Source organism: Leucoraja erinacea, chromosome 12 (assembly GCF_028641065.1).
Source record: "Leucoraja erinacea ecotype New England chromosome 12, Leri_hhj_1, whole genome shotgun sequence".
NCBI lineage: Eukaryota > Metazoa > Chordata > Chondrichthyes > Rajiformes > Rajidae > Leucoraja > Leucoraja erinaceus.
Genome location: NC_073388.1, coordinates 7226886 through 7247277, shown reverse-complemented (window position 1 = coordinate 7247277; position 20392 = coordinate 7226886). Strand labels below are relative to the sequence as shown.

At 46.4% G+C, this 20392-nt stretch overlaps 1 pseudogene; it reads left to right on the top strand.

Moving 5' to 3' along the window:
* LOC129702040 (vascular endothelial growth factor receptor kdr-like) overlaps positions 1-19271 on the top strand; it is a 161319-nt pseudogene extending 142048 nt beyond the window's left edge.
* Positions 19272-20392: the final 1121 nt, after the last annotated feature.

Below are 20392 nucleotides of genomic sequence, written 5' to 3'. Positions count from 1 at the left end.
CCTCCTACCATCCGGGAGGCGCTACAGGTCTCTCCGTTGCCGAACCAGCAGGTCGAGGAACAGCTTCTTTCCGGCGGCTGTCACTGTACTCGGTGACTGCCAATCACCACCCCCCCCCCCCTTATTATTTTTACACTTATTATTTTTTTTTTCAAATCGTTTGCTATGTCGCTCTTCCAGGGAGATGCTAAATGCATTTTGTTGTCTCTGTACTGTACACTGACAATGACAATTAAAATTGAATCTGAATCTGAATCTGAATCTGAATGTCTGGGATGTGGCTAAACAGCCACGACTGAATGGTGTAGTAGACTTGATGGGCCGAATGGCCTAATACTACTCCACTCACTTGTGACCTTAGATGCCGCGATAGCCCCTGCCACAGCCCCCTCCTCCAGCAGCTCGTTCCATGCACACACCCACACAAGTGTAGATGGCAACGGAGAGGGAGGGAGCGAGGAGGTTGGTCTCTATGGCAACCAGAATCACCAACCTCCTTGCCTCCCACTCAGCCTCTTCCCAGCAGGAGATGACTCCCAAACCAACAATGACTCCCAAACCACTGTGACTCACATCAACATCATTCAGTTGCCAAGTGCTTCCTTATCATATCAACAGAAGCCTGTTTGTACTGTGATCTTACTCAACCATACAAAGCAAATAGGTTGGACCCTGCTGCCCGCGTGTTATCAATAGTTCTTATTAATTGTAACCTTTCGTTCTCTCATGCCCCTCTCCCCCTCTCGCCCTCTATCTCACCCCTCTCTCTCTCTCTCTCTCTCTATCTCTTCCTCCCACACCTACACTCCTCTCTTTCTTTCACTCTCTCTCTCTCTCTATCTCTCTCTCACTCTCACTGTATCTCTCTCTCTCTCCCTCCCCCCCCCCCCCACCCCCTCTTTCACTCCCTCTATTTCTCCCTCTATCTCTCTTTGTCTCTCTCACTCTCTCTTTCTCTCTCTCTATGTATTCTATTATGCACTCTCAGTGTATTAGGTGTACATGTTCTGGTGTGCTGCTGCAAGTAAGAATTTCATTGTTCAACCTGGGTCATAGAAACATATACAATAGGTGCAGGAGTAGGCCATTATGGCCTTTCTAGCCAGCACTGCCATTCAATGTGATCATGGCTGATCATTTAAAATCAGTACCCCGTTTCTGCTTTTTCCCCCATATTCCTTGATTCTTTTAGCCCTAAGAGCTAAATCTCATTCTCTCTTGAAAACATCCAGTGAATTGGCCTCCACTGCCTTCCGTGGCCGAGAATTCCACAGATTCACAACTCTCTGGGTGAAAATGTTTTTCCTCATCTCAGTCCTAAATGGCCTGCCCCTTATTCATAAACAGTGACCCCTGGCTCTGGACTCTTCCAACATGGGGAACATTTTTCCTGCATCTAGCCTGTCCAATCGCTTAAGAATTTTCTATGTTTCTATAAGATATCCTCTCATCCTTCTAAATTCCAGTGAATATAAGCCCAGTCACTCCATTCTTTCATCATATGTCAGTCCCGCCATCCCGGGAATTAACCTGGTGAACCTACACTGCACTCCCTCAATAGCAAGAACGTCCTTCCTCAAATTAGGAGGCCAGAATTGCACACAATCCTCCAGGTGTGATCTCACCAACGCAACTGCAGAAGGACCTCCTTGCTCCGATACTCAAATCCTCTCGCAATGAAGGTCAACATGCCATCAGCTTTCTTCACTGCCTGCTGATGCTTACTTTCAGTGACTGATAATAATCTGCCTTCCTGTTCTTGCCACCAAGTTGGATAACATCACATTGATCCACATTATACTGCATCTATCCACTCACCCAACCTGCCCAAGTCACCCTGCAGCCTCATAGCAACCTCATTGTAGCTCACACTGCCACACAGCTTTGTTGGAAACTTGGAGATGTTACATTGAATTTCTTCATCTAAATCGTTAATTCGTTAATATATATTGTAAAAAAAACTGGTGTCCCAGCGTCCACATCTGTTTACATTATGTAGGAGTGTGTTGCTGACATTTTGACAGGACCATACAATGGTCTCTGGTTGATGGGGCTGTGCAATATTCCACCAGTTGGAGCTACAACTTACTGAGACGTGGGCCAAACACCACACTTCATTATTTAAGCCTGTCAACTTGAGTGATTGCTGAATGAATGGCATGATCTTCAGTAAACATTAAAACACAGACTAGGACCCCCACTGAAATCGGGAAGTCTAATAATCTCTACTTAAATGCCTCATGTATACATGTGGCACAGCAGTAGAGTTGCTGCCTGACAGCACCAGAGACCCGGGTTCAATCCTGACTGCAGGTGCTGTCTGTACGGAGTTTGTACGTTCTCCCCGGGACCACGTGGGTTTTCTCTGGGTGCTCCAGTCTCCTCCCACGTTCCAAATACGTAGTGGTTCGTAGGTTAATTGGCTTCTGAAAAGTGTGTAGGAGAGTGCCAGTGTATGGTGCTCATTCCTGACTACGGGTGCTGTCTGTACGGAGTTTGTACGTTCTCCCCGTGATCTGCGCGGGTTTTCTCCAAGATCTTCGGTTTCTTCCCACATTCCAAAGACGGTACTGATTTGCTTGAGGAGTGCTGAGTTAATTGGCTTGGTAGAATTGTAAATTGTCCCCAGTGTGTGCAGGATACTGTTAGTGTGCGGAGATCGCTGGTTGGTGCGGACTCAGTGGGCTGAAGGGCCTGTTTCCGCGTTGTATCTCTAAACTAAACTAATTTTATGATCGCACTGCGCAAAAACATCAACGTACTGCAACCAAAATGTAAAATGAATTGAATAATATGCAGCTGGTTGATAAGTGTTGAAAAATTCACGTTTTGTTAATAAAATGAGCAATAAAGATTCTTGAGGCGCAGCAGAATGAGCTGACCAGTGCCCTGTTATAATCATATTCTCCTTTGCTGACTTGTATTCATTCACTTATTGCAGGATGGAAAAGATTACATCCCTTTGAACATGACGCTGCAAACACACCTTGATTCAACCCTCTCCTCGATAGACCCCAGCCTCGCTGAAGACGCAGCAAAAGTTAATCACAATGGCACAGGAAACGTCGGGTAATGCACCCTTTGTTCTTAATCAAGGAAAGTCCATTCAACATTTGAAACGGTCTGGAAACATTCAACTTCTCTCTTGTTGCTATGCCACCTCCTGCTCGAAACGCTAAACCTGCCTGGTGTGGATGTGGAGAGGATGTGAGGCCACTGGTGGGAGAGTCTCGGACAGAGGGCGCGCACACGTCAGAGGTTACGGGGAGAAGGCGGGAGAATGGGGTTAGCAGGGAGAGATAGATCAGCCATGATTGAATGGCAGAGTAGACTTGATGGGCCGAATGGCCTAATTCTACTCCTATCACTTACTGGCTTATGTCAGCCATGGAGTAAAAGGGTGTATCTTTAGAAAGGAGATGACGAGGATTTTTTTTTAGTCAGACGGTGGTGAATCTGTGGAATTCATTGCCGACAGCTGTGGAGGCCAAGTCAATGGATATTTTTAAATCAGAGATTGATAGGTTCTTGATTAGGAAGGACTTCAAAGGGAATGGGGAGAAGGCAGGAGAATGGGGCTGAGAGGGAAAGATGGTTCAGCTGTGAATGAATGGTGGAGTTGACTTCATGGGCCGAATAACCTAATTCTGCAGCGAGCACTTATGAAATGAAAGGAAGTGAAATGAAATGAAATGAAATGTCTGGACTGACATCTTCAACCTGTCACTTGCCCAAGCAGTTGTCCCCACTTGCCTTAAAGCCACCTCCATCGTGCCAGTGCCAAAACACTCCACTGCGGCAAGCCTCAACGACTTCCGCCCAGTTGCACTTACACCCATCATCACCAAGTGCTTCGAGAGGCTGGTCCTGGCACACCTCAAAAGCTGCCTACCCCCCACACTGGATCCCTATCAGTTTGCCTACCACAAGAACAGGAGTACGGAGGATGCCATCTCAACGGCACTTCACTCCGCCCTCTCCCACCTCGACAACAGAGACACTTATGTAAGAATGCTGTTCATCGATTACAGCTCAGCATTCAACACCATTATTCCATCAAAACTGATCACCAAACTCGGTAACCTGGGCATCGACCCCTCCCTCTGCAACTGGATACTGGACTTTCTAACCAACAGACCCCAGTCTGTGAGGTTAGACAAGCACACCTCTTCAACCCTCACCCTGAACACCGGCGTTCCTCAGGGCTGTGTGCTGAGCCCCCTCCTTTACTCCCTCTTCACCTATGACTGCACACCTGTACATGGTACTAACACCATCATCAAGTATGCAGATGATACAACGGTGATTGGCCTCATCAGCAACAACGATGAGCTGGCCTACAGGGAGGAGGTCCAGCACTTAGCAGCATGGTGCGCTGACAACAACCTGGCCCTTAACTCCAAGAAGACCAAGGAGCTCATTGTAGACTTCAGGAAGTCCAGAGGCGGTACGCACACCCCCATCCACATTAACGGGACGGAGGTGGAACGTGTTTCTAGCTTCAGGTTCCTGGGAGTCAACATCTCCGATGACCTCTCTTGGACCCACAATACCTCTACTCTGATCAAGAAGGCTCATCAGCGTCTCTTCTTCCTGAGGAGACTGAAGAAGGTCCATCTGTCTCCTCAGATCCTGGTGAACTTCTACCGCTGCACCATCGAGAGCATCCTTACCAACTGCATCACAGTATGGTATGGCAACTGCTCTGTCTCCGACCGGAAGGCATTGCAGAGGGTGGTGAAAATTGCCCAACGCATCACCCGGTTCCACGCTCCCCCCTCCATTGAGTCTGTCCAAAGCAAGCGCTGTCTGCGGAGGGCGTCAGCATCGCCAAGGACTGCTCTCACCCCAACCATGGACTGTTTACCCTCCTACCATCCGGGAGGCGCTACAGGTCTCTCCGTTGCCGAACCAGCAGGTCGAGGAACAGCTTCTTTTCCGGCGGCTGTCACTCTGCTCAACAACGTACCTCGGTGACTGCCAATCACCCCCCCCCCCCCCCCCCCCCCCCCCCCCCGGACACTTATTATTTTTTATTCAAATCGTTTGCTATGTCGCTCTTCAAGGGAGATGCTAAATGCATTTCGTTGTCTCTGTACTGTACACTGACAATGACAATTAAAATTGAATCTGAATCTGAATCTGAAGATTGAATGGTGGAGCAGGCTTGAGGAGACAATTGGCCTAATTCTGATCATTAAACCTATGAACTTATGAACCCGAGTCTCTGGTGCTGTGAGGCAACAACTCTACTGCTGTACCACTCTCCCACCCCTGAGGCCTACAGAGACGTGATGAAAGGAAAACACCAGGAGCAATTGGGTAGTTGACAAATCTGGGCGGCGCAGACTTGATGGGCTGAATGGCCTGATTCTGCTCCTATGTCTTCTGGTCTAGTGTGTATGTATTGACACTTTCTCTCTCACTCACAGGCTCAACTGCAATAATCCAAAGAGGAGGCCATTAAGCGTGAAAACATTTGATGAGGTTCCTGTAGAAAATAAGACTACTGTGATCGACGAGGTATGTTTTAAATATGGGTCTGCCTTGGAATCGTAGAAGGTGTAGCACTTGTAGATCACCCAGCATCCCTGGATAGAAGGATCGGGTGATGTTTTGGATTGAGACCCTGAAGAAGTGATTCAACCCGTAACATCACCTATTCCATTTTCTCCAGAGATAGAAACATAGTAAATAGGTGCAGGAGGCCATTCGGCCCTTCGTGCCTGCAATCCCATTCATTGTGATCATGGCTGATCATCCTCAATCAATAACCCATGCCTGCCTTCTCCCCGTATCCCTTGACTCCACTAGCCCCTAGAGCTCTATGTGACTTAACTTATTCAACCTTTCTTTGTAGCTCTGTAACTCTGTAACTTAGTTGTTGAAACCCAGGCAACATTCTAGTAAATCTCCTCTGTACTTTCTCTATTTTGTTGACATCCGCCCAATTATAGGAAAGCTTTTGGTGTGCTGGCCTTTATAAATCAGAGCATTGAGTATAGAAGCTGGGATGTAATGTTAAAATTGTACAAGGCATTGGTGAGGCCAATTCTGGAGTATGGTGTACAATTTTGGTCGCCTAATTATAGGAAGGATGTCAACAAAATAGAGAGAGTACAGAGGAGATTTTACTAGAATGTTGCCTGGGTTTCAACAACTAAGTTACACAGAAAGGTTGAATAAGTTAGGTCTTTATTCTCTGGAGCGCAGAAGGTTAAGGGGGGACTTGATAGAGGTCTTTAAAATGATGAGAGGGATAGACAGAGTTGATGTGGATCAGCTTTTCCCTTTTAGAATAGGGAAGATTCAAACAAGAGGACATGACTTCAGAATTAAGGGACAGAAGTTTAGGGGTAACATGAGGGGGAACTTCTTTACTCAGAGAGTGGTAGCGGTGTGGAATGAGCTTCCAGTGGAAGTGGTGGAGGCAGGTTCGTTGGTATCATTTAAAAATAAATTGGATAGGCATATGGATGAGAAGGGAATGGAGGGTTATGCTATGAGTGCAGGCAGGTGGGACTAAGGGAAAAAAGTTGTTCGGCACGGACTTGTAGGGCCGAGATGGCCTGTTTCCGTGCTGTAATTGTTATATGGTTATATGGTTATATGGTGACTCTCTTTTAAATCCATCCAGTGACTTGGCCTTCACTGCCTTCTGAGGCAGAGAATTGCACAAATTCACAGCTCTCTGGGTGAAAACATTTTTTATCATCTCAGTTTTAAATGGCCTCCCCTTTATTCGTAGACTGTGGCCCCTGGTTCTGGACTCCCCCAACATTGGGAATAATTTTCCTGCATCTAGCTTGTCCAGTCCTTTATAATTTTACACGTTTCTCTAAGATACTGCCCGACCTGCTGAGTCACTCCAGCTTTTTGTGTCTATTTTCGCTTCAAAATGAGGGTCAGCTTCAGTAATGGAGCAGTCCATTGTGGACCACAGTGACGTCTTCTGTTCAATAAATGGTTCAATGCTAATCTGACATGAATTTGGGGATGTTTAAGAAGGAACTGCAAATGCTGGAAAATCGAAGGTAGACAAAAATGTTGGAGAAACTCAGCGGGTGAGGCAGCATCTGTGGAGCAAAGGAAATAGGCAATGTTTCGGGTCAAAACCAGTTCTATGTTATCCCAATTTCCAACTGCCCACACACTAGGGACAATTTAACCTACAAACCCGCACGTCTTTTGATGTGTGGGAGAAAACCGGAGCACCCGGAGGTCACAGGGAGAACGTGCAAACTCCGCACCCTCAGCACCCGTAGTCAGGATCGAACCCAGGGCTCCGGTGCTGTGAGGCAGCAACTGTACCACTGCACCACCGAACTGCAAACTGGGAACTGCAGATACTGAAAACTTAAGTAAAAAACACAAGGAGCTGGAGTAACTCAGCGGGTCGGGCAGCAACTCTGGAGAACAGGTCTGGGGACCTTCTTCAGACTGATCGTAACAGGGGGAACTAAGAAAGCTGGAAGAGAGGTTGGGGGCGGGACAAGGCCAGTCAAGTGATAGGTGGATACAGGTCAAGGGGGTAGATTGGCAGATGGGTGGACAAAGGAAAAAGATGAAATGGAGACAAAAGGCTGTGAGATAAGGAGAGAAAGGGGGGTGAACTGTGAAGCCAGAGGAAAGGATGTAAATGGAAGGGGATGGGGGGGGGAGTGGAAAAGGGGGTGGGATAGTGGGATAAATGGGTGCACGTCCAGGTGAGGTACATGGAAGGGAGAGGGGAAAGAAAGAGGGAGGGTGTTGTTGGTTAGATCCGAAAATTGGAGAATACAATGTTCATGCAATCATGTTGCCAGCTACACACGCAGAATATGAGGTGCCATTCTTCCTGCGTAATGCCCACACATTTTTGATTTCCCTTCCCTGGGTAAAATACACTGTGCATCTACAACTATCTCCCTCAACATTTTATACACCTCTGTGAGATCACCCCTCAGCCTCCCAGATGGATTTAAAAGAGAGTTAGATAGAGCTCCTGGGGCTAGAAGAATCAAGGGTTATGGGGAGAAGGCAGGCACGGGTGGATGATCAGCCATGATCACAATGAATGGGGAGGGGGGGATCTTATAGAAACTTCTGGGGGAAACCTGGGGGAAATTTATCGCTGTGCCACCATGCTGCGTAACTAATTGTAGTTCGGATTCTCTACAAATTGCTCCCGACAACAGGAATTATATTCCAGCAGAGGAAAATTTAGACGATTGAGGGGGGATCTTATAGAAACTTACAAAATTATTAAGGGGTTGGACAGGCTAGATGCAGGAAGATTGTTCCCGATGTTGGGGAAGTCCAGAACAAGGGGTCACAGTTTAAGGATAAGGGGGAAATCTTTTAGGACCGAGATGAGAAAAACATTTTTCACACAGAGAGTGGTGAATCTCTGGAATTCTCTACCACAGAAGGTAGTTGAGGCCAGTTCATCGGCCATATTTAAGAGGGAGTTAGATGTGGCCCTTGTGGCTAAGGGGATCCGGGGGTATGGAGAGAAGGCAGGTACGGGATACTGAGTTGGATGATCAGCCATGATCATATTGAATGGCGGTGCAGGTTCGAAGGGCTGAATGGCCTACCTACACCTATTTTCTATGTTTCCTGAATTTTAAGGAACAAAGGCCTTGCCTGTCCAGCCTCTCGCCTTAGCTCAGACCCTCAAGTGTTATGTTTTCATATTCACGCCTCTCGGCTTTGTGCACTAACGTTGATTGTAAAAATGATTGCACGCTGTGTGTAAGGCATCAACCATATTCTTCAGCAGAATTAATACATTGATCAATGGTAGCGTGATTTAGAAATGAGTAAGATAGAGACATTGAGTCATCCGGCACGGAAACGATCCAAAGATAGGCACAAACAGCTGAAGTAACTCAGCGGGTCAGGCAGCATCTTTGGCGTTTCGGGTGGACACCCTTCTTCAGACTCATCAGACTCTTCAAGCAGAAGGGTCTCGACCTGAAACGTCACCTCTTCCTTTTCTCCAGAGATGCTGCCTGACCCACTGAGTCACTCCAGCTTTTTGTGTCGATCTTCGGTGTAAACCAGCATCTGCAGTTTCTTCCAATGCATGGATGAATGGCCCAACTCCATGCCAACCAAGGTGCCCCATCTATGTGGGTACCACTTGCCTGCATTTGCCCCATATCCTCCTGAACCTTCCCTATCCATGCGCAGAACCTGTTCATTGTAGAAGATAAGGAGCAGGCCAAGTAAGGTGAGCAGTTAGTTCTGAGGTCGGAGGATCTCACTGGGTGTGTTGTGGTCCACAGGAAGGAGAAACGGATAGCGGAATGGTGCTGGCCTCCGAAGAACTGAAATGTTTGAAGCATCTGGAAACTAAACCCTGCACTTTTGGACTGATTACGCTGGCGTGAGTATGTCCAGCTCTTTAGACTTCATTATCAACCATGGAACAATTAGGCTGCAACAGAATGTCCACCCCACGGGCTGTCAATGCTGTTGTTTGGGAACTGTGTTCTATTTGGTAGTTTAAGTGTTATGCCTTTTTCGTTCGTTCCAACAGAAAACCAGGGAAGTTACGCATCAATAAGTTTGAATGTAGTTCAGTTCAATTCAGTTCAATTTAGTTTAGATTAGTTTAATTTAGTTTAGTTTAGAGATACAGCGTGGAAACGGAAATGGGCCCTTCGGCCCACCGAGCCCGCACCAACCAATGATCACCCATTCACGCTGGTTCTACGTATTCCCACTTCCTCAACTGCTCCCTACACACTTGGGCCTGTCCCACTTAGGTGATTTTTTGGGCGACTACAGCCAATCGCCGCAAAATTTTCAACATGTTGAAAATCTTTGGGCGACAGTGGCGACAAATTTTGCTGTCGTTGGTTGTCACCAGGCAATATAGGTGAATTCCATTAAAATTAGTCTCTGGCAGTTGCCTAAAGAGTCACCTAAGTGGGACAGGCCCTTAGGGGGGCAAGTTACAGATGGCCAATTAACCTAAAAACATGCAAGACTTTGGGATGTGGAGGGAAACCGGCGCAAACCCACGCGGTCACATGGAGAACGTGCAAATCCCACACAGACAGTCCCCGAGGTCAGGATCGAACCTGGGTCTAAAACGCTGTGAGGCAGCAACTCTACTGCCGTGCCACTGTGCTGCCTTTATTGTTCAGTTCCCACCGTACTGTGAACATAACCATGGGTTTTAATCAGGAATGCTAATGTCGATCTGTGCTTTCAGATCATTGTCACTCAGTAAAAAGTAAATTTCACAATAGAAATGGAATAGGATAAAATGCTTCCGATATATTGAACAGCAGAGGAGTTAATCAGGTATTGTATCTTAGCTATTTTTAATGATCCTTCAATATCAAACCCAATTCTGATTGAGTCCTCACCAGCAATTCATTAGCGTCATCTGGGAAATAATAAAGTCCTTTCAAATGTTCACAAGAGACCAATCCTCAAACAATGTTTTAGTTTAGTTTATTTTAGACATATAGTGCGGAAACAGGCCCTGAGTCCACACCAACCAGCGATCCCCGCACATTAACACTATCCTACACACACCAGGGACAATTTTACATTTATACCAAGCCAATTAACCTACAAACCTGTACGTCTTTGGAGTGTGGGAGGAAACCGAAGATCTTGGAGAAAACCCACGCTGGTCATGGGGAGATCGTACAAACTCCGTACAGACAGCACCCGTAGCCGGGATCGAACCCGGGTCTCTGGCACATTAAGCGGTGTAAGGCAGCAACTCTACCGCTGCGCCACCATGCCGCCCATCTTTAATTGATATTTTCTTAAATAAATCCGATCCTCCCTCAGTAACCTCACCGTAATGTACATGCGGCTAATCTTGGCTGTATTAGTCACCCTGTAGCCTGCAAGGATATCATGAAAAGATTGCATTTGGACATGAGCAATTAATAATAAGGAGCAGATAAACTTTAGTTATGATAGGCAAATCTTGCCAGACTACAATTTCTACCCTTGGGACAAAACACAACTGGCTGCGAATTTGTAAGGCTCAAAAAATCTCTCATTGACTGGCCAACTAACGTTAATACTGTGTCTTTTATCTTGCGCTCCAGTCATCTGGTTATTTTCCAATCGGCACAGATATTTTCATGTTTTCTCTTGTATCTCTTGACAACTTTAATACCTGCAGCTTCAAAGCAGAGAATGACCCAGAGTTAGTTGCCGGCTGTACACAAGGCTTTGAATGGAGCCCGATTTCGTAAAGTTGTCAAGAATTACCACGAGAAATTGTCATCGTTTCATGAATGAATCTTTGTTTGGAAATAGTCACTATTTCTCCTCATTTCAATTTATTCCGCACCATGGGGGTTTCAACCACGCTTTGTCCTTTTGCCAGTTGCTTAGAGTTCCAATGCCGCCTTGAATGGAGACAAGCCCTTCATTAATCCTTCAAGTGCATGTCAGACAGGCTCATTTAGCTCTCCCCCAGAGACTGGCCAGGTACTCCAAGTCTGACACGTCTAAACTGCTTCCAGTTGCGATCTCCATCACAATTAACCGCGTAACTGCATGACCAGACATGTCCAAAATTTGTTGTGAGTACATCACTGTTCCGAGAACCCAACAAAGTTGACCATTTGCGTGGGAAGGAGCTGCAGATGCTGGTTTAAACCGAAGATAGACACAAAAAGCTGGAGTAACTCAGCGGGTCTGGCAGCATCTCTGGAGAAAAAGAATGCTTCGTCACCTATTCCTTTTCTCCAGAGATGGTGTCTGACCCGCTTGTTAACCTCAAAGTTAACTCTTTGCTTGGAGCTACGTTTTAGCACAAGAACAAGTTGCCCCTCTTTCACCGTTACATTTTTTGCTGCCTATTTACCATCGATCGACAGTTGACCATGAATAAGGAACGACACAAAGTGCTGGAGTAACTCAGAGGGTCAGGCAGCATCCCTGGAGTACATGGATAGGTGACGTTATCGGGTCGGGACCCTTCATCTGACCGCCTTAGTTGGCTGAGTCCGATTAAGTGTCGACACCAGGAGTGGGGAACCTCTCCCTGCTGGAAGGCCGCATTAAGTTAGTTGTAATCTAATAAGGCCGCATCCAAGAAACCTCAATTAGATGTAGGATTATTGAATCATCTTGTACTCTTGGGATTTAAAATGTGTTCATTTTAAGATAAAAATTAAAATAATAAAAGACAAACAAAAACATATTAATAAAAATAAAAGGGTTTGTTCTACAAAATTTCTACAGGATTCATACACAAGGCCGCACTTAATGGCCTAGGAGGCCGCATGCAGCCTTAAGGCCGTAGGTTCCCCACCCTTGGTCTACACTAAGGTCGATACTGACCTTCTTCATACTAAACCAACCAACATAGAAACATAGAAACATAGAAATTAGGTGCAGGACTAGGCCATTCGGCTCTTCGAGCCTGCACCGCCATTCAATATGATCATGGCTGATCATCCAACTCAGTATCCCGTACCTGCCTTCTCTCCATACCCCCTGATCCCCTTAGCCACAAGGGCCACATCTAACTCCCTCTTAAATATAGCCAATGAACCGGCCTCAACTACCCTCTGTGGCAGAGAGTTCCAGAGATTCACAACTCTCTGTGTGAAAAAAGTTCTCCTCATCTCGGTTTTAAAGGATTTCCCCTTATCCTTAAGCTGTGACCCCTTGTCCTGGACTTCCCCAACTTCCCCAACAGAGTCAGAAGATGAGTCCCGACCTGAAACGTAACCTATCCACGTTTTCCAGCGATGCTGCCTGACTCGCTGAGTTACTCTTGTAAAACCTGCATAGCGTTTTTTTTGGATATCATCACCTGCAGTTTCTTGCAATAACAAGCTGACAAGATGACTCACTTGCTCTCCAGTTCTGAGGTTGCCTGTGTGTGGGGGTTTTTTAGACGGAGCATTGTGCAGTGACTGGGTCACCACTGGTGCAACTGATGGAGCCTCTGCCTCACAACACAGACAACACAGATACAGGCTGGGCTTGTACACTCTGGAGTTTAGAAGGATGAGAGGATATATCATTGAAACATATAAGATTGTTAAGGGGTTGGACACGCTAGAGGCAGGAAACATGTTCCCGATGTTGGGGGAGTCCAGAACCAGGGGCCACAGTTTAGGAATAAGGAGTAAGCCATTTAGAACCGAGACGAGGAAACACTTTTTTTCACAGAGAGTGGTGAGTCTGTGGAATTCTCTGCCTCAGAGGGCGGTGGAGGCAGGTTCGCTGGATACTTTCAAGAGAGAGCTAGATAGGGCTCTTAAAGATAACGGAGTTAGGGGATATGGGGTGAAGGCAGGAACGGGGTACTGATTGGGGATGATCAGCCACGGTCACATTGAATGGCGGTGCTGGCTCGAAGGGCCGAATGGTCCTACTCCTGCACCTATTGTCTATCATGTCCTGTATATATATGCATGGCATGTGGAGTTTGCACATTCTCCCCGTGACACATTCTCCCTGGAATGCCGGTGGCTGGCTCTGGAGAGGATTTACGAGAATGATCCCAGGAATGAGTGGGATAACATATGGTTAACCTTTCGACGGCACCGGGCTTCTACTCGCTGGAGTTTAGAAGGATGAGGCGGGACCTCATTAAAACTCACCGAATAGTGAAAATCCTGGATGTGGAGTGGATGTGGAGAGGATATTTTCACCAGTGGTCATAGCCTCAGACTTTAAGGACGTTTCGTTGGGAAGGAGATGAGGAACAATTTCTTTAGTCAGAGGGTGGTGAATCTGTTATTACCACAATTACCACGACTGTTTATACTGCTTAACTCTGGGAGGAGGTACCGCAGCATGAAGAGCAGGACAACCAGGTTCTGCAACAGCTTCATCCCCCAGGCCATAAGATTACTGAACAATCAACAAAACCGAGGCTAGAACTTTTTAAATATCGACACTTTTTAAAAACTTTTTATATATATTTATTTTACAGAACCATGCACATGAGGCATTTTTATGGACGCACCTAGCACTTTTTACTTTTACCTGATTTTGGAGAGTCAAATGCAACGACATTTCGTTCAAGGTGCACTGTGTCTAGGTGTATATCTGAATGACAATAAAGTTTTCATTCATTCATTCATTCATTCATTCATTCATTCATTCATTCATTCATTCAATCATCATTCATTCATTTCAATCATTCATTCATTCATTCATTTCATTCATTCATTCATTCATTCATTCATTCATTCATTCATTCATCATTCATTCATTCATTCAATCATTCATTCATTCATTCATTCATTCATTCAATCATTCATTCATTACCACAGAAAGCTGTGGAGGCCAAGACAATGGATATTTTTAACGTTCGATAGATTCTTGGTGAGTACGGGTGTCACGGGTTCTGGGGAGAAGGCAGGAGAATGGGGTTAGGAGGGAGAGATAGATCAGGTGTTTAAGAAGGAACTGCAGATGCTGGAAAATCGAAGGTGCACAAAAATGCTGGAGAAACTCAGATAAAACATTGTTCTGAAGATAGACACAAAATGGTGGAGTAACTCAGCACGTCAGGCAGCATCTGGAGAAAAGGAATGTGACATTTTGAGTCGAGACCCTTCGTCAGACTGACTTCATAAACCATTCTTCTGATATTGATGCAGATATATTTATTCATGATGAAAGTAAGGGATGATAACAGCAGGTACACAAACATGCTGGAGAAACTCAGCGGGTGCAGCAGCATCTATGGAGCGAAGGAAATAGGCAACGTTTCGGGCCGAAACCCTTGGGTTTCGGCCCGAAACGTTGCCTATTTCCTTGGGTTTCGGCCCTAAACGTTGCCTATTTCCTTGGGTTTCGGCCCGAAACGTTGGCTATTTCCTTCGCTCCATAGATGCTGCTGCACCCGCTGAGTTTCTCCAGCATTTTTGTGTACCTACGAGAGATAGATCAGCCCCGATTCAATGGGGAGTAGACAATATCCCGAATGGACTAATTCTGCACCCATCACTTATGACCTTATGAAGTATCTAACATCATGAGAGGTTGGATAAGGGTCGACTGTCAGAACCATTTTCCAGGATGAAAATGTCAAAGACTTGAGGGCAGGGCTTTAAGGTGAGAGGCAGCAAGTTTAAAGGAGGTGGGGGGTGCAAGGTTTCTTATGAGTTGTGGGTGTCTGGGACGTGCTGGGGCAGATGCGATAGTGGCATTTAAGATGCAATAGTGGATTGGAGCATGGATGTGTGGGGAATGGAGGTACTGTATATGGATCAAGTGTGGGCTAGAGGAGATTATTTTAACTTGGCATGAACATGACTGTTATTGCATCTGCCTCCACCACAGCCCATGGCAAGGTGTTCTAGGCACCCATATCTAGTCGGAATGAACTCGGTGGGCCGAAGGGCCTGTTTCCGCGATTTATCTCGAAGCTAAACTAAACCAAACTAAGCTGGTAGAACTGCTGCCTCCTGGCGCCAGCGTCCAGGATTCGATCCTGACCTTGGGCGTTGTCTGTGTAGAGATCGAATGTTCTTCCCGTGACCACCTGGCTTTCCTCTGGGTGCTTCTGTTTTACCCCCACATCCCAAAAGATGCGCATAAGTCCTATTAATCGGCCCCTGGTGTGTAGGGAGTGGTTGAGAAGGTCAGATCACATAGAACTACCCATCTTATGGGCGATCGAAATTCGGCATTGGACAGGCTGGGCTGAAGGAAGATTTTTCCATGATGTATCTCAGAACTACAAGGGGTCACAGCTAAACTATAAAGGGGAAACCTTTAGGACATGACTTCAGAATATTTTTTCAAGCAGGAGTGACTGAATTAAGGGACTCTCTGCCACAGGGGTAATATGAGGGGGAACTTCTTTACTCAGAGAGTGGTAGCGAGTGTGGAATGAGCCCTTCCAGTGGAAGGGGTGGAGGCAGGTTCATTGATATCATTTAAAAATAAATTGGATAGGCATATGGATGAGAAGGGAATGGAGGGTTATGGTATGAGTGCAGGCAGGTGGGACTAAGGGAAAAAAAAGTTGTTCGGCACGGACTTGTAGGGCCGAGATGGCCTGTTTCCGTGCTGTAATTGTTATATGGTTATATGGTTATATGGTTAAACTATTACCTGGACCCACCTGAAGATAATATCTCTGACAGAATAAATACAAAAGTACAGTTATGCCACCGATCAGATGCCATTTGGACTCTGGGGGCCCAAGTGCCTGTTTCCATGACTGGTGATTCACTGCTAACTGTTGGCTTTTCACTTTCTTTCCTTGTCACAGGATGAGGGCAGTGAGTAGAAGCAAGGAGTCCATCCTGTCTGAGGTTGAGGCCCACGCCAAGCCATTCCAGTCCAGCATGTGTAACGCTGAGGATGAGGGGCTGGATTTTGCGATGGAAGATGCAGTCCTGCTGCCGATGGACCAGACACTGGAATGCCACAGTCCGCCACCGGATTACAACTCTGTCGTCCGTTACACCGCCCCGCCAGTCTGAACAAACTGACCCTTCCGACCACGACACCGTCGCCAACGCGGCTCCCTAATGAGCGATGCACGGCAAGCAAAACATCCTGGAAATATCCTGGAAACTATGGTTGGGAAAAATCTAGATTGGGCAAGGGGTATGAAAACTAGCACACAGCATTTAACATTAAGAAACCCAACATACAGTCAATACAAAATACACCTACAAGTATCTCTCCAATCTAAACCAACCAGATACTCTATTCCAACACCAAAACCACATTGTTACACATTGTTACACACTATTACACACTGTTACACATTGTTACACACTATTACACATTGTTACTCATTGTTACACACATTGTTACTCATTGTTACACATTGTTACACATTGTTACTCATTGTTACACATTGTTACACATTGTTACACACTATTACACATTGTTACTCATTGTTACACATTGTTACACATTGTTACTCTCATTGTTACACATTGTTACTCATTGTTACACACTATTACACATTGTTACTCATTGTTACACATTGTTACACATTGTTACACATTATCACACTGTGCCTGGATCTGGAAGGAACATGTGGTTCAATGGTGCTCTATTGCCAGAGGTGCAAAGTACAAATGCATGGTGAAATTATTTTCTTACAAACAGTAGAGTATCACCAGAGCAACCACTGATATACAGTTATACAGCAATAGTCTACTGATCCTACATGCAAGAGTAGCCATGCTTTGGCGCCATTATCAGAATTTATTCCACGCTTCAGTTGTCACGAGCCTGGGGTGCGATCCAGGCGAGCCCCAGGCTGCAGCAAGGCCTCCAGCCATCGCCTTCCTTTGGTCAACCAGCGATTCCACGTCCCTCTCCTCTCCTCTCCCATCCACCTCTGTGCCCTGGGGGGGGGGGGGGCATGGGAGCCTTTGCTCAGCTGATGCCTCGAGGGTGCGATAGGCCAGACCCCTGATACCCTCTCCTCTCCCACCGACCTCGCTCCTCGCCAGTCATGTCCGTCATTGTCGCCGACTCCCCCCCCCACCCAGTCTCTGGTCTTCGGGGGACAAACATGGGCCGGCTTGGCGGGCCCCGCTGCAGGCCACGAACTGCTGGGTCCTCTGTTCAGCCACAGTCTGTGCCGGCTTCCCCTGTAGACAGCGGCGTCTGTTGTACAATCACTACGATAGTCAATGAATCACATTGCAAGGGTAAAACGTCCAACAACAGCAATGCCACTACAAACAAAAATAGATGATATTCTTCCTGCATTAAAGCATGCATTACCAATATCCATTTTAAAATGTACTAACCTCAAAGAAGAGTAACAGTATAATATGCTCAACGTGTATTCTGTACTCAACAGTTGTGAAGAAGGGTCCAAACCCAAAACGCCACCTATTTCTTTTCTCTAGAGATGCTGCCTGACCTGCTGAGTTACTCCAGCACTGTGCCTAACTTCGTTTTGAAGCTCCCTTTCTGCTTCTGTTGCAGCATCTGCAAAACCTTTGTTTAACTTACTGCATGGATTCTTTGGTTTCAAATCAGTTATCGTTAGTTACATCCTTCCCAATGTTGGCCCACCCACACATATTGTTCAGAACACGTTATTGTCTTTCTGCCAGCCCAACAGCTCCAGCAGAAGGTGATCTACTGGAAAAGGTACCTCTGGAGAACATGGATAGGTGACAATTCAGGTCGGGACTGAAGAAGGATTCCGACCCGGAACATCACCTATCCATAACCAGACACAAAGAACTGCTTCTGCTGGTGGAGCAGGTCGGTCAGCATCTCTGGTGAACATGGATAGGTGACGTTTCAGATTCAGAGTCTGAAGAAGGGTCTCGACCTGAAAGGTTCCCTATCCATGTTCTCCAGAGATGCAGCCCGACCCGTTAAGTTACTCCAGCAATTTTTGTCCTTTCATCGCCTATTCGTGGTCTCCCGAGATGCTGCCCATCCGCTGGGTTCCTCCAGCACTTTATGTCTTTTTTTGGTAAACCGGCATCTGCAGTTCCGTGTGTCCGCAGACTAGAATCCTGCATTGATAATCTAAGGTGCCAGGCGAACAGATTGTGAGTTCATTTCCGACAATACCTACACCCCTCAACCCAGGTGAAAAGGAACCAACCCTCCAATGAAATATATCTTACAAAAGTGATCTGATCTCGCTCACTTCCAGATCTAGCTTCTTCCTTATGCCCCTGTCCCACTTAGGAAACCGGAACGGAAACCTCTGGAGACTTTGCGCCCCCACCGAAGGTTTCCGTGCGGTTCCCGGAGGTTTTTGTCAGTCTCCCTAGCTGCTTCCACTCCCTGCAACCTCCGGCAACCACCTGCAACCTTCGGGGACCGCATGGAAACCTTGGGTGGGGCGCAAAGTCTCCAGAGGTTTCCGTTCAGGTTTCCTAAGTGGGACAGGGGCATTAAGCTGTGACATTCTCAACAAATGGTGCACAATAATTGCATTGTCCCCGATAACAAAGAACTAAGCGACGGAGAGTGTCAAACTACAATGAGAGGAGAAACTTAGCATTGAAGAGAAAATAAGGAGGGGGAAAAAAATGGAAAGGCAAAGCTAACTAAAAACAGACATAGGAACATTTTGCCAACTACAGATTGTTAAAACTGAGCTTTCAGTGATTGGGAAACACAATTATATTAATCCAAGCATGATGAATTTCCATTTTGATCAAAGTGAAAATATCTCATAATCAACCCACAGCTGCAGTAAATAATTAAAATGTGATTATTCCATATCTGGCTGAAAGCAGTGAAGGCCACGGCCATTTGAGCTGTGGGTTTGTGTTTAGAAATCTGCCAGCAGAGCAACATACAGAAAGTGTCTTAATCTAAGCAGTAAACAGACATCACCCAGAGCATTCAGACAATCTTATTTTCCATCAGTTCTTCAGGAAACCTCAACAAAGTGTCTTCCTTTCACCATGTTAGTTTAGTTTAGTTCAGTTTGGCTTGGCTTGGCTTGGCTTTTTTTGTTTGGTTTGGTTTCTTTTATACAGCGTGGAAACAGGCCCTTCGGCCCACTCAGTCCATGCTGACCAGCGATCACCCCGCACACTAATGCTATCCGACACACACAAGGGACAATTGATATTTACACCAAACCAATTCACCTACAAACCTGAACGTCTTTGTAGTGTGGGAGGAAACCGGAGATGTTGGAGAAAACCCAGGCAGGTCACGGGGAGAACGTGCAAACTCCGTACGGGCAGCACCTGTAGTCAGGTTGTAACCTGGATCTCTGGCGCTGCATGGCAGCAACTCTACCCGCTGCACCACTGTGATGCTCCTTGCGTTTACTGCCATCCCCACTACCTGTGGCATTGTGGCACCAACATCATAGCCTCAATAAGTTCTGCTCTAATCACTTGGTTATGTCCTGGGCAAAACCTCTGCATGTGTAGGAAGGAACTGCGGATGCTGGTTTAAACCGAAGATAGACACAAAATCCCGGAGCATCTCTGGAGAGAAGGAAACCTATTCCTTCTCTCCAAAACTTCCACTTGATCATCTCCTACTTCCAAACCAGTAAAGGGCCTGTCCCACTGTGTGAGCTAATTCAAGAGTTCTCCCGAGTTTCCCCCGATTTGAACTAGAAGAATTACAGTAATGGCCGCTCATAGGTACTCGGGGCTCTCGTGGACATTTTTCAACATGTTATTTTCAATCAGTTCATGTTGAAAAATGTTGAAAAATCTTCACGAGTCTTCACGAGCTTACCGCATTTCCCCGAGTACCTGCCATTAGCGTTACGAGCCGCTAAGAGACTACCCGAGCTCCGACGTACCCGCTACGTACATTCTACGTGCTTTAATGCTGCAGGCACTGCAGAGCACATTTAATGCGACAGGCACTGCACCATGCATTTTGTGCTCCTGCTGCACAGCGCATTTCCTACTGCTGCCTCTGCATGGTGCATCTTATGTTGCTGACCATGCACAGCGCATTCCATGGGTGCTGC